This window comes from Gavialis gangeticus, unplaced genomic scaffold (assembly GCF_001723915.1).
Source record: "Gavialis gangeticus isolate Ggan-Ray unplaced genomic scaffold, GavGan_comp1, whole genome shotgun sequence".
In the NCBI taxonomy this organism is placed as follows: Eukaryota; Metazoa; Chordata; order Crocodylia; family Gavialidae; genus Gavialis; species Gavialis gangeticus.
In genome coordinates, this window is record NW_017729024.1 from 16,432,636 (window position 1) to 16,443,815 (window position 11,180).

Below are 11,180 nucleotides of genomic sequence, written 5' to 3' on the forward strand. Positions count from 1 at the left end.
CTCAGCTCGCAGTTGTAGGGAGGCAGTTAGAAAGGCCAAAGCTACCATGGAGCTGAGGATGGTATCCCAAGTTAAGGATAACAAAAACTTGTTTTTCAGATATATAGGGAGTAAAAGGTAGGCCCAGGGTGGTGTAGGACCACTACTGAATGGGCAAAAGCAATTGGTGACAGACAGAGGGGACAAGGCTGAACTCCTCAGTGAGTTCTTTGCCTCAGTGTTCCTAAATGAGAGGCAAGACAAGCCTCACAATGTGATCATAAAGAAACAACAGCAGGGCACCAGACCACCAAGCGTTGACCCTGAGATAATGCAGTCACTTGGAAGGACTGGATGCATTTAAGTCAGCAGGCCCAGATGAGCTCCATCCGAGGGTACTGAAGGCACTGGCTGATGTCATTGCATAGCCACTGGCAAGAATATTTGAGCACTCGTGGCACATGGGCCAGGCCCCAGAGGACTGGAAAAGGGCCAATGTGGTCCCTATTTTCAAAAAGGGGAGGAAGGAGGATCCAAGCAATTGCAGGCTAGTCAGTCTCACCTCCATCCTTGGTAAAGTCTTTGAAAAGATTATTAAGGCTCATATATGTGAGAGCCCAGCAGGAAAAATTATGCTGAGGGGAAACCAGCACGGGTTTTTAGCAGGTAGATCATGCCTGACTTATCTAGTCTCTTTTTATGACCAAGTTACAAAACACCTGGATGCAGGAGGAGGGGTAGATATTGTTTACTTAGACTTCAGGAAGGTCTTTGATACGGTATCCCACTCCATACTGGTGAACAAATTAAGAGGCTGTGACTTGGATGATTACATAGTCTGGTGGGTGGCAAATTGGCTAGAGGGTTGTATCCAGAGAGTGGTGGTGGATGGGTCAGTATCAACCTGGAAGGACGTGAGCAGTGGGGTCCTGCAGAGCTCGGTCCTTAGACCGATACTCTTCAAAGTCTTCATCAGTGACTTGGACGAGGGAGTGAAGTGTACTTTGTCCAAGTTTGCGGATGATACAAAACTGTGGGGAGAAGTGGACACGCTGGAGGGCAGGGAACACCTACAGGCAGAGCTGGACAGGTTGGACAAATGGGCAGAAAACAATAGAATGCGATTTAACAAGGAGAAATGCAAAGTGCTGCACCTAGGGAGGAAAAATGTCCAGCACACCTACTGCCGAGGAAATCACCTGCTCAGCAGCATGGAAGCGGAAAGGGATCTCGGAGTTCTAGTGGACTCCAAGATGAACATGAGTTGTCAGTGTGATGAAGTCATCAGCAAAGCTAACTGCACTTTATTGTGCACCAGCAGATGCATGACAAACAGAACCAAGGAGGTGATACTTCCCCTCTATCGGGCACTGATCAGACCGCAGTTGGAATACTGCATCCAGTTTTGGGTGCCACACTTTAAGACGGACGTGGATAACCTGGAGAGGGTCTGGAGAAGAGCCACGGGTATGGTTAAGGGCTTGCAGGCCAAGCCCTATGAGGAGAGACTAGGGCACCTGGACTTCTTCCGCCTCCGCAAGAGAAGGTTGAGAGGCGACCTTGTGGCTGCCTATAAATTCATCATGGGGGCACAGAAGGGAATTGATGAGGCTCTACGCACCAAGATGCCCCTGAAAGTTACAAGAAATAATGGCCATAAGCTAGCAGAGAGCAGATTTAGACTGGACATTAGGAAGAACTTCTTCACAGTTAGAGTGGCCAAAATCTGGAATGGGTTCCCAAGGGAGGTGGTGCTCTCCCCTACCCTGGGCATCTTCAAGAGGAGGTTAGATAGACATCTGGCTGGGGTCATCTGAACCCAGCACACTTTCCTGCCTATACAGGAGGTTGGACTCAATGATCTATTGAGGTCCCTTCTGACCCTAACATCTATGAACCTATGAATCTATAAAGCACTGGAATAGGTTACCCAGAGGCATTGTAGAATCTCCATCCTTGGAATTTTTTAAGACCTGGGTAGACAAAGGTTTGGCTGGGATGATCTAGTTGGGGATGGTCCTGCTTTGAGCAGGGGGTTGGAATAGATAATCTTCTGAGGTCCCTTCCAGCTCTAGTTTTCTATGATTCTATCTGCATCACCAGCAAGATTACCTATCCACTTCTATCACGAGTCATGAAACATGAAAACTGGTTCACTTAATTGTCTAGCATAACAGCATAGAAACCAATTTGATGAAAACCGGTTCTCATGCATTCCTATAGTTTAGCAATACATTTCGTTTAGGTAGCATATTCAAAATGAGCCACTCCAGGCACCTGTTTGGAAAGCAAACAAAAAAACAGTTACAATGTACCTATTTCATCAGTCTTCACTGATTTACAAACTGCCTGTGTGCAAGTGCACACCTGCATTTAAATGGGTATTTTCTTCACATACTCACTGCAGTGACTATTTTTAGAATTAATTAAACCCTCAGAGATCATCCTTTGGTGTAGTTGCAGAGAGCAATTCACACATGAGTACTATTTAGAGTAAATTTACAAGAAGTAGGTACAAAAAAAAGCTTTAAAAATCACTATCATCCTGTACCATCCTCTTTGAAATACACTCAGAATGATTCTCTACTTCTGGCAGTGTGATTATTTACCCAGAAGGCTATAGTGCCCTGCAGCCTATGATCAATTTGCTGCTGCTGACATAACAAAGATGGGAAAAATAAGATACAGTATGTGAGATGGGTACTGATGACAAATGATAGCAAACACAAAGACAGATTGGTATTTAGATTTTTGGCCCCCTTGAAAAGTAACCTATTATAAAAATGGTGCAACTAAAGAAATAAATATATTTTCCCATGGCTTATTTGTGTCCATAGATCATTCCAATAAGTTTATTACCACTGAAATTACCCATAACATGCATTAGAGTTACAAATCATTATATTACTTCATATTAAGAGTAACCAAACCTGCTTCACTGTATTCAGCCTTATTTTAATTCTTTTCACTAATTGAAGGTCTAAACCTGTTACCTTTACTTATGTGAGCAGTCATTAAAATTAGTGAGACCTTTCACTGCATGTAATTTATAAAACATAAACAGTTGCTTAATGAAAATATTATCTAATATCATTATGTCTCCATAACTTACCATCAGTTTTAAGGAGAAATCCCCACTGATCTCAATAGGGATGAGATTTCCTTTAATCCGTGAATATTTAGTGCAGTAATAAGTTGATATGATTTTCAAAATATAATTCAAGTGAACCAATTACTGTGGCTGCTCTAATAAAAACAGTTAATATAATACAACTCCATGGAGAAGAGTAAGGATGAATATATGCCATATTCCCTCTCTGCTTCCTCCAATCAGTACCCCTTCTGTTTAGTAAAATTAGAAGGATTCAATTATTTAGAAACAGTATTTAATCTGTAGTTTATATCTTTCAATACCAGGAACACCTAGGATTGTAAAAAGAGCCTCCCTGTAGCTCTTTGACAAAGTATTTTTTCATAGACTTTTTCAAGGTCACAGACTAAATTTCCTATCCAAGTACACTGTTTGTCATTCAGCCGAAAGGATTTGCCATCTGTCTCTTCTCCTGCTCTTGTATTTATTTTGAATTGCCCCTTTAAACTTTGGTAAAAGTGGGAAAAACAGTAAGTCAAGCATATTTAAAAGATGAGATCAATCCTTTTCCTTTCTGAAGAAGAGAGATTGATGGGTAAATAACTGACATCTGTTAAGGAAAATTCAACAAATAGTAAAAGTCAAAACATATTCTGTTAAACTGATAGTTATATGTACAATAAAAAATGAACTAATGAATAGCAGGCACTTTACTTACTTGATGAGCACCAGTAATTCATCTGATACTGCCAAGAGCTGGCAAAGAATGTGGACTTTGCCTTGGAAAGCTGTTACTATATCAATTTTACTTGGAACAGTAGCATAACTGTCAGACCTTCAGCCTTGACCCCAAGAACTTAGCCTGACCAACAAAGCCAATTTCCTTAACCCACTACTCTACAGTACCCTAATCTCCACCCGCTCCCTGACACCTGAGTGGTGAGCTTCTGTCACACTTGCCCTATATAAATCTGAGGAGAGGACTAAGAAGTATTTAGGCAACAGGGTTTTTCCTGTGCCTGGGATAACTCTGCTTGATTCCTGATTGCTTGGTTTCCTGTTTTTTGGCTTGCTTGTGGATTCTGATTTGTTTGATCTTCTGACTTTCTCAGTTGGCTTGCTCATATACTTTGCTCATCTCATAGAATCATAGAATAGAAGGACCAGAAGGGACCTATAAGATCACCAAGTCTGGTCCCCTGTTATGGGCAGGGGGTAATTGGATTCAAATGAGCTCAGTGACGTATTTGTCCAGCCTCTTCTTAAAGACCACCGGAGATGGCGACCGCACCACCTCTGCTGCAAATGTGTTCCAGATCCTAGTAACCCATACAGAAAAGACGTTTTTCCTTATGTCCAGCCAAAACTTTTCCTCAGCTAGCTTGTGTCCATTGGTCTGCATCTTCTCCGGAGGTGCGGGGTTGCTTTTCTGAAAAGTTGTTCACCCAGGTCCTGGTGTCCTCCCTTGACATATTTGTAGGTGGCTATCAAGTCGCCTCTCAGATCTCCTGGTTTTCTGACCTGACTTGTCCCTGGATTCTGCTTGTCCTCCCCATTGGTTTGTACTCCTACTTGGTAACTCCTATCTCCAGTTGGCCCCCAGGCCTGGCCCCTTACATCCTGGCATTAACACTAAGGGCAAGGGGGGGATGAGCCCTATGTGAGAATGGAGGCTAGGGGAGGAGTGTACTACAATGCATGCTGCCATTCTGGCAGCTACAGGTTCTGGCTGTGTAGAGTCAGGGAAAGAGCTAGGCAGCGACGGCAGGAAAGCTTTAGGGTCCTGGCAGCTATAGCCTCATGGATAGGAACAGAGTGTGAAGATAGGGGTCCCCCCCACCCCCCACTCTTTGTCGCTGGTTTAGGGGCTTTATATCTCAGGATGACATGTGTGGTGCCTGTGGGTGAGGGACAGGTGAGAAGCTTAACTCCTTAGCTAGGGGACAGCTTTCCCTGTAGTTGCTGGAATCCTAGAGCTGCCATGGCTATAGCCAACTGAGCCTATAACTGTCTAGGGCACAAACCCTACTATGTATGCTTCTGTTTCCCCATCCCACTCAGCACTTGGGTACTAAAGGAATATCCTATACCTCTGACTTAAGGTTCTTAGACACCAAGGTGATGAGGGGCAACAGAAATCAATACAAACATTTTCTGAAGATACTTCTACACAGTGTTATGCATCCTATTGTTTTTGCACAGCAGCTTCTGCTAGTAAGATACTTGCTACAGGCAGAAATAGTGGGAGCAAGGAGGCTGCCTGTCCTTCAGAAAGCCAGAGAGGGAAGCAACTTCACCTTCCACTCACTGAAAATTTCAGGAAGGGGCTGCTGACTACTATTGTGGAAAGGGTAAGACCACTACTGTCCCTCCACTCAAGTGCAAAATATGTGTGGTAGAAGGCAACTGGTAATGTAAGGCTAGAGCAGGTCAGGCAAAGAGGCTGAGCTTTTGGGAGGAGAACTCCATTTTGTATTAGGGTTGGAAGGAGTGTCCTCTTAGTGAATAAATACTAAGAGACAAAACAAGTAACAAAAAACATGAAGGTCTATGACTGCCCTTTTCTGAAACCAGTCAGTCACTCTGCCAGAGAGAAGGATTGTGGACAGCAAAAGGAGCCTCCTTTTTCCTTCCTTGTGTAAAATAGGAGACAAAATATGTCAAGGCACATCCTCCCCTTATGCTCCAATCCAGGGATGAGACACAATGTACTGTTTGCCAATTAAAGGAAGTGTTTAAAAAAAGGGTACCAAAGGTTATGTCTTTGTCTTTGAAAGTGCATGGTGCCTCTGTCTTTCGAAGTGCATACTGACCCATAGGCAAGAGTGGCATATCTCTGCTGTGCATACTGCTGATTTAATCAGAATTCTTCATGGAGCCTCCAGCTATATGCCACTGGGTTCTACACCCTTCACGTGAAGAACTTGGTTCATATGGGCATGTCCAGACAATTGCACACATGTGGTATGTGGTGTCGCAGATCCATCTGCAATGTCACACGCTGCACATACAGGTGTTCCTTGTGCTGCTGCTTTGCAGCATGGTTTGTTTGTTTTTTTACCCAGGGAGATCCCAGGGTCAAAAAAAACCACGCCAAAAAAAAGTGGGGTGGTGCATGTGGTGGCAGTACACACTGCTCACAAGTGGAGCCTAGACCGCCAGAGTTGTCAGCCAGGTTTCCTGCTGCAGGAATACCATAGCTGCAGCTTCAAGAGGCCTCCAGGACCCCATATAAGGCTTCTGGGGCCAGCACAGTTGTTGGCCACGGCCTCCCCTACTCCTTCCTCCCTCCCCACCACCCCATGTCCATAAAGGTGCAACCATTAACTTCAGTTAAAAGGTTGTTTAGAAATGAGTCAGCCAGTGCATGAAGATAGGGATTCCCTGACACAGACTTGCAGACACAGGAGGGTCCACTGGCTTCCCTATGACCCCCTCCCCTCACCACTTGCTGTCTAAGCAAGGATCCCTTCCTCCCCTCTCCCACATTACGGACTATGTGGTATGCTATCTAGTGTTGTGTAAGGCTCTGGCAGAGCGCAGACACAACAGGGTCTGCCTGGCTTTCCCTTGCCCTACCCCCACTTGCTGCTCAAGCAGGAAATCACCCCCTCCCCCACTACCTCCCATCTCCCACAGCATGGACCCCAACACCAAGGACCCTAGGCATATGGTATACTAGCTAATGCTGAGAGGTGCCTGTGTGCATCTCTCTCCAATTTCACTGGGACAGGGAGCCAGACAGAGCAAGGCCTTTGGAGCTAATCAACACCCCAGTAAGCTGTTTAAGAAGTTTGCAGTAATGGGAGAGAAGCTATTGTTTTGCTAATTGGGTGATAAAAAGTCTTATCAGGGTGATTAAGACTTATCAGCTCCCTGGCCAGCTTGCTCTTCTGTCAGTTTGCTGCAGACAATCTGATGAACCAGGAAGCGAGATTGAAAATCTCTGTATCTTCAACTGATGCATCCACTGGACACATCCCCTTGCTGCAGAGTGCTAGCAAGGGCGTGGGGCTAACAACTCTCCCACCCCTTGAGCAGCCAGCAGGTAAAAACCTGGGATGGTGCAGGCAGAACTCCCTAATGAGACAGTCCTGCTGGGGCCTGGCCATGCCCCATCAGCTCAACTCTGTGCAAGAGTAGGGAGGGCTGCTCTAGCACCCCCCAGCTTCTAGCCTGAGCCACTGCAGGCAAGTGCCTGAATTTCCTCAGTCCAGAGGAATTATCTGTATGGTTGGAAACTAGTTCAGCCTAGCCAGGTTAGACTAACCTGCAAAGGTTGAATCGATTCAGGTTCAGGCTTTTTGAATATCTGTCCCTAGCCTGGAGCTTTATGCACTTCCCTCCCTCTCCTTCCCCCCAACCCCACCATAATGTATGCTGTTAGGTTCTGCATCCACTGCAGCTTTTGGGCTGGCATCAAAGGACGCCCCATATAGAGTACATTGCAGTAGTCTAGTCTGGATATTATGAAGGTAAAGATCCTAATCTGAAAGAAAGGTTTACAATTCCACCAGATGGAATTGATGTACTCTTAGGCACTGCTGCCAGCTGAAGATCCAGGTGCAGCAGAGAAACCAGGACCACAGTGAACCTGAGTGATCAGGGAAGCTGAATCTTACCAATGATAAGTATCTAAATCCTCCCATGGTAAATAGTTTGCCCACTACCATCACCTCTGGTGTGTCTGGATTCAACTTCTGTTAGTTCACTTGTATCAGTCCCTACCTTCAGCCAGGCACTAGGAAAGGACCAAAACTGCAAGTCCAGGTCAGAGATGAGAAACACAGGGCTGGGTATCTTCAGCATACTTATGACACCTTACTCTAAATCTCTAAACAATTGGGCCAGCAGCCTCATGTACATGTTGAATAAGAGTGGAGAACGCCACAGAGAAGGTCCTCAGCAGATGATGAACATTTGTCTGTTGGTACCCTCTGGGACCTACCTGCTGGGACATAGTAGAACCAGTTTAGAACCCAAGTATTGTGCAAGTTATTTGAGTTTTCACATTCTTCCATGCAGTTAGGGTATAGCATGTTCAGTAGGCTGCACAGGTACTTACCTACTACATACACTTATGCTCAGGTATGCCTGTATGATCATTAGCTCTGTGTATGTTCAATAACCTACTTGTTCTCAGTGCATGGGTAATAGAATTACAAATTGTGTAAGCACCAGAAATCCCACTTATGCAGCTGAGTAAGAGCCATTTAGGTGCATAAAAGATAATAGAATTTGGACCTTAGTGTACATGATACTTCAAGATTTAATTGAATTGGTGATTGCTGATTACTCTTGCTGCTGCCTTCACTTCAGTTTTGCTTTTGCTATATATTTAATCAATGAAGTCTAACTGTTATTGAAAGCATTCTAGATATCAAAGGGAAAATGATTTACCTTATTTAAACATGACTCAGGTTTTTTTTCTGAGACATTGTGAGAGTTCAGGCTTGTATCCATTCTGATATTGTTGAAGCACTGTGAAATTGTTGGACTGAATATAGCTATTTATAGTAAGTTTCTTTCCAAAGTAGCTCTTTGATTTAATGCATGCTGCTCGTATAATAGCAAATATTAAAACTAGCACACAGCCAAACTTTCCGGAGTTTTAGCTTTCTTAAAAACCAAGATCTATCATGATGACACAAGCATTTAATGATCCTTGTAATGACATGATAAAAATACCTTTGCAAGTTGAAGTATTACCATGCAACTAGAAACTTAAAAGCTTAGTAACACAATAGTCAGAGTACTAAGGAAGGAAAACTGAAAACTGAGAAAATGCTTTCCTAAAAGTAGTAGTCATGGTTACTTGTTGGATGTCATTCATTATTTTATCTAGAACAACATTTATCCTGAAGAGATTTGTTCATTATTACATGTAATTGAACTTATACTTCATGTCATTTTAAGACTATCCATTAACTCATTCTCTTTTTTCATTATCTTTCTAATTTTTCATCTTTTTCTGAAATAAAAGTATTCATTTGTACCCACAATGGGGAGTCTATTAATTTTATTTCTTCTTACTCATGTATACTGATTCCCATTTTGGGTTCAAAGATAGAATAACAGTGTGGCAACAGGTTTCTGCTTCCGTTAGTTGGCTTATAGGAAAGTATAATTTGAGAGAGAAGTGGTAAGAATTAAAACACTGTTTTTTAATACTTGAAGATGTCCACTTACAGCTCTGAGGAAGGTTGCTATGTAGGGGTTCTGGTTTTATAAAACTTATTGGATTTATTTTTTTCAGACATAGTGGTACCAACTCATTCCTTCAGATACTGCACCCCCTCCCTTAATGCCACATCCTAATGTTACAGATATAGGGCATTTGGGGCATACTTATGAAGAGGAAAAACAAAGATGGAACAGGAAAAAATAATGGTCACACTGTATAGTTCCTACTTTTTGATTTCTTTGATTGTAGTGCTGTAATATTAAATAGCAATGGACCAAACATACTCTATTCTTTCTTCAAAAGGACTTTAAACTAGATTTTAAGGGGCCAGGTGATAAAAGCTCACAAGTAAAGAAAAAGGGGACTAACTAAAGATTTAGAATCTATTGGAGAAGACAAATGAAAATCTTAAATAGGTGAGAGTCAAGGATGTCTTTTTGAGGGAAGGTCTCATATCTTTTTATTGGATCAACTGCACACTTAGGGGAAATTTTAGACAAGCTTTCAAACACAAAGTATACTTCATCAGGACACTAGCATCATAAATTCTTCAGCAGGTCCATGCGAGACAAGAACAAGGATGTCATGCTGCTAAACATTTGAAATCTATATACACAAAAGCCATGAGTATAAAGAAGAAGGAATCAACAGGAAGAAGTAGAAGCCAAGGCTGCCATGGAAATCCAACTGGCTACAAGTATCAAAGACAATAAAAAGTTCTTTTTTAGATATGTGGGGAGCTGGAGAAAAAGCAAGGGCAACACTGGACCCCTGCTAAACCAAAAGGGAGAACTGACGACCGATGCCCAGGAAAAAGCCAACTTGTTAAATGGGTACTTTGTGTCAGTCTTTCATGAGTCCCATGGGATGTCCCTGCCCATTACAGGACAGGGACAGCTAAGTGAGGGTGGTTCCTTGCCCTCCATCAATGCTGACCCTGTGAAGGAACAGCTTGAGAGGCTGGACACCTTCAAGTCAGCCGGCCCTGACAATTTATACCCCAGAGTACTCAAGGAGCTGGTAAGCATCATATCTCTGCCCCTGGCACAGATCTTTGAGAGCTCCTGGTGCTCTGGTGAAGTGCTTGATGATTGGAAGAAGGCCAATGTGGTTCCTATCTTCAAGAAAGGGAGGAAAGTGGATCCGGAAAACTACAGGCCCATCAGCCTGACCTCTATCCTGGGGAAGGTCTTAGGAAGAAATCGTCAAGGAGGCCATTCTTAATGGACTGGCTGATGGCAACACCCTGAGGGACAGCCAGCATGGGTTTCTTGCATGTAGGTCATGCTTGACCAATCTCATTTCCCTTTACAACCAGGTGACCTATCACCTGGACATGGGGGAAGAGATTGATGTCATGTATCTTAACTTTAAAAAAGCCTTCCATCTGGTATCCCGTGATCACCTTTTGGCAAAATTGGCCAGCTGCAGCCTTGGGTCCACCATGATCTGGTAGCTGGGGAATTGGCTCCGTGGTCGGACCCAGAGGGTGGTGGTTGATGGAAGTCAATCGTCATGGTGCCCTGTGACCAGTGGGGTCCCTTAAGGCTCTGTCCTTGGACCTATTTTGTTCAACCTCTTCATTAATGATGTGGACACTGGAGTCAGAAGTGGACTGGCCAAGTTTGCCAATGATACCAAACTTTGGGGTAAAGCATCCACACCTGAGGACAGGGAGGTAATCCAGGCTGACCTTGACAGGCCCAGTAAATGGACAGATGAGAACCTGATGGTGTTTAACACCGAAAAATGCTAGGTTCTCCACCTTGGGAGGAAAAACCTGCAGCATGTCTATAGGCTCGGCAGTGCTACGCTGACTAGCACTACGGACGAGAGGACTTGGGGGTCAGGATTCACCACAAGATGAACATGAGGCTGCAATGTGATGCTGCAGCTAGTAAAGCAAGCAAAATGCTGGCTTCCATT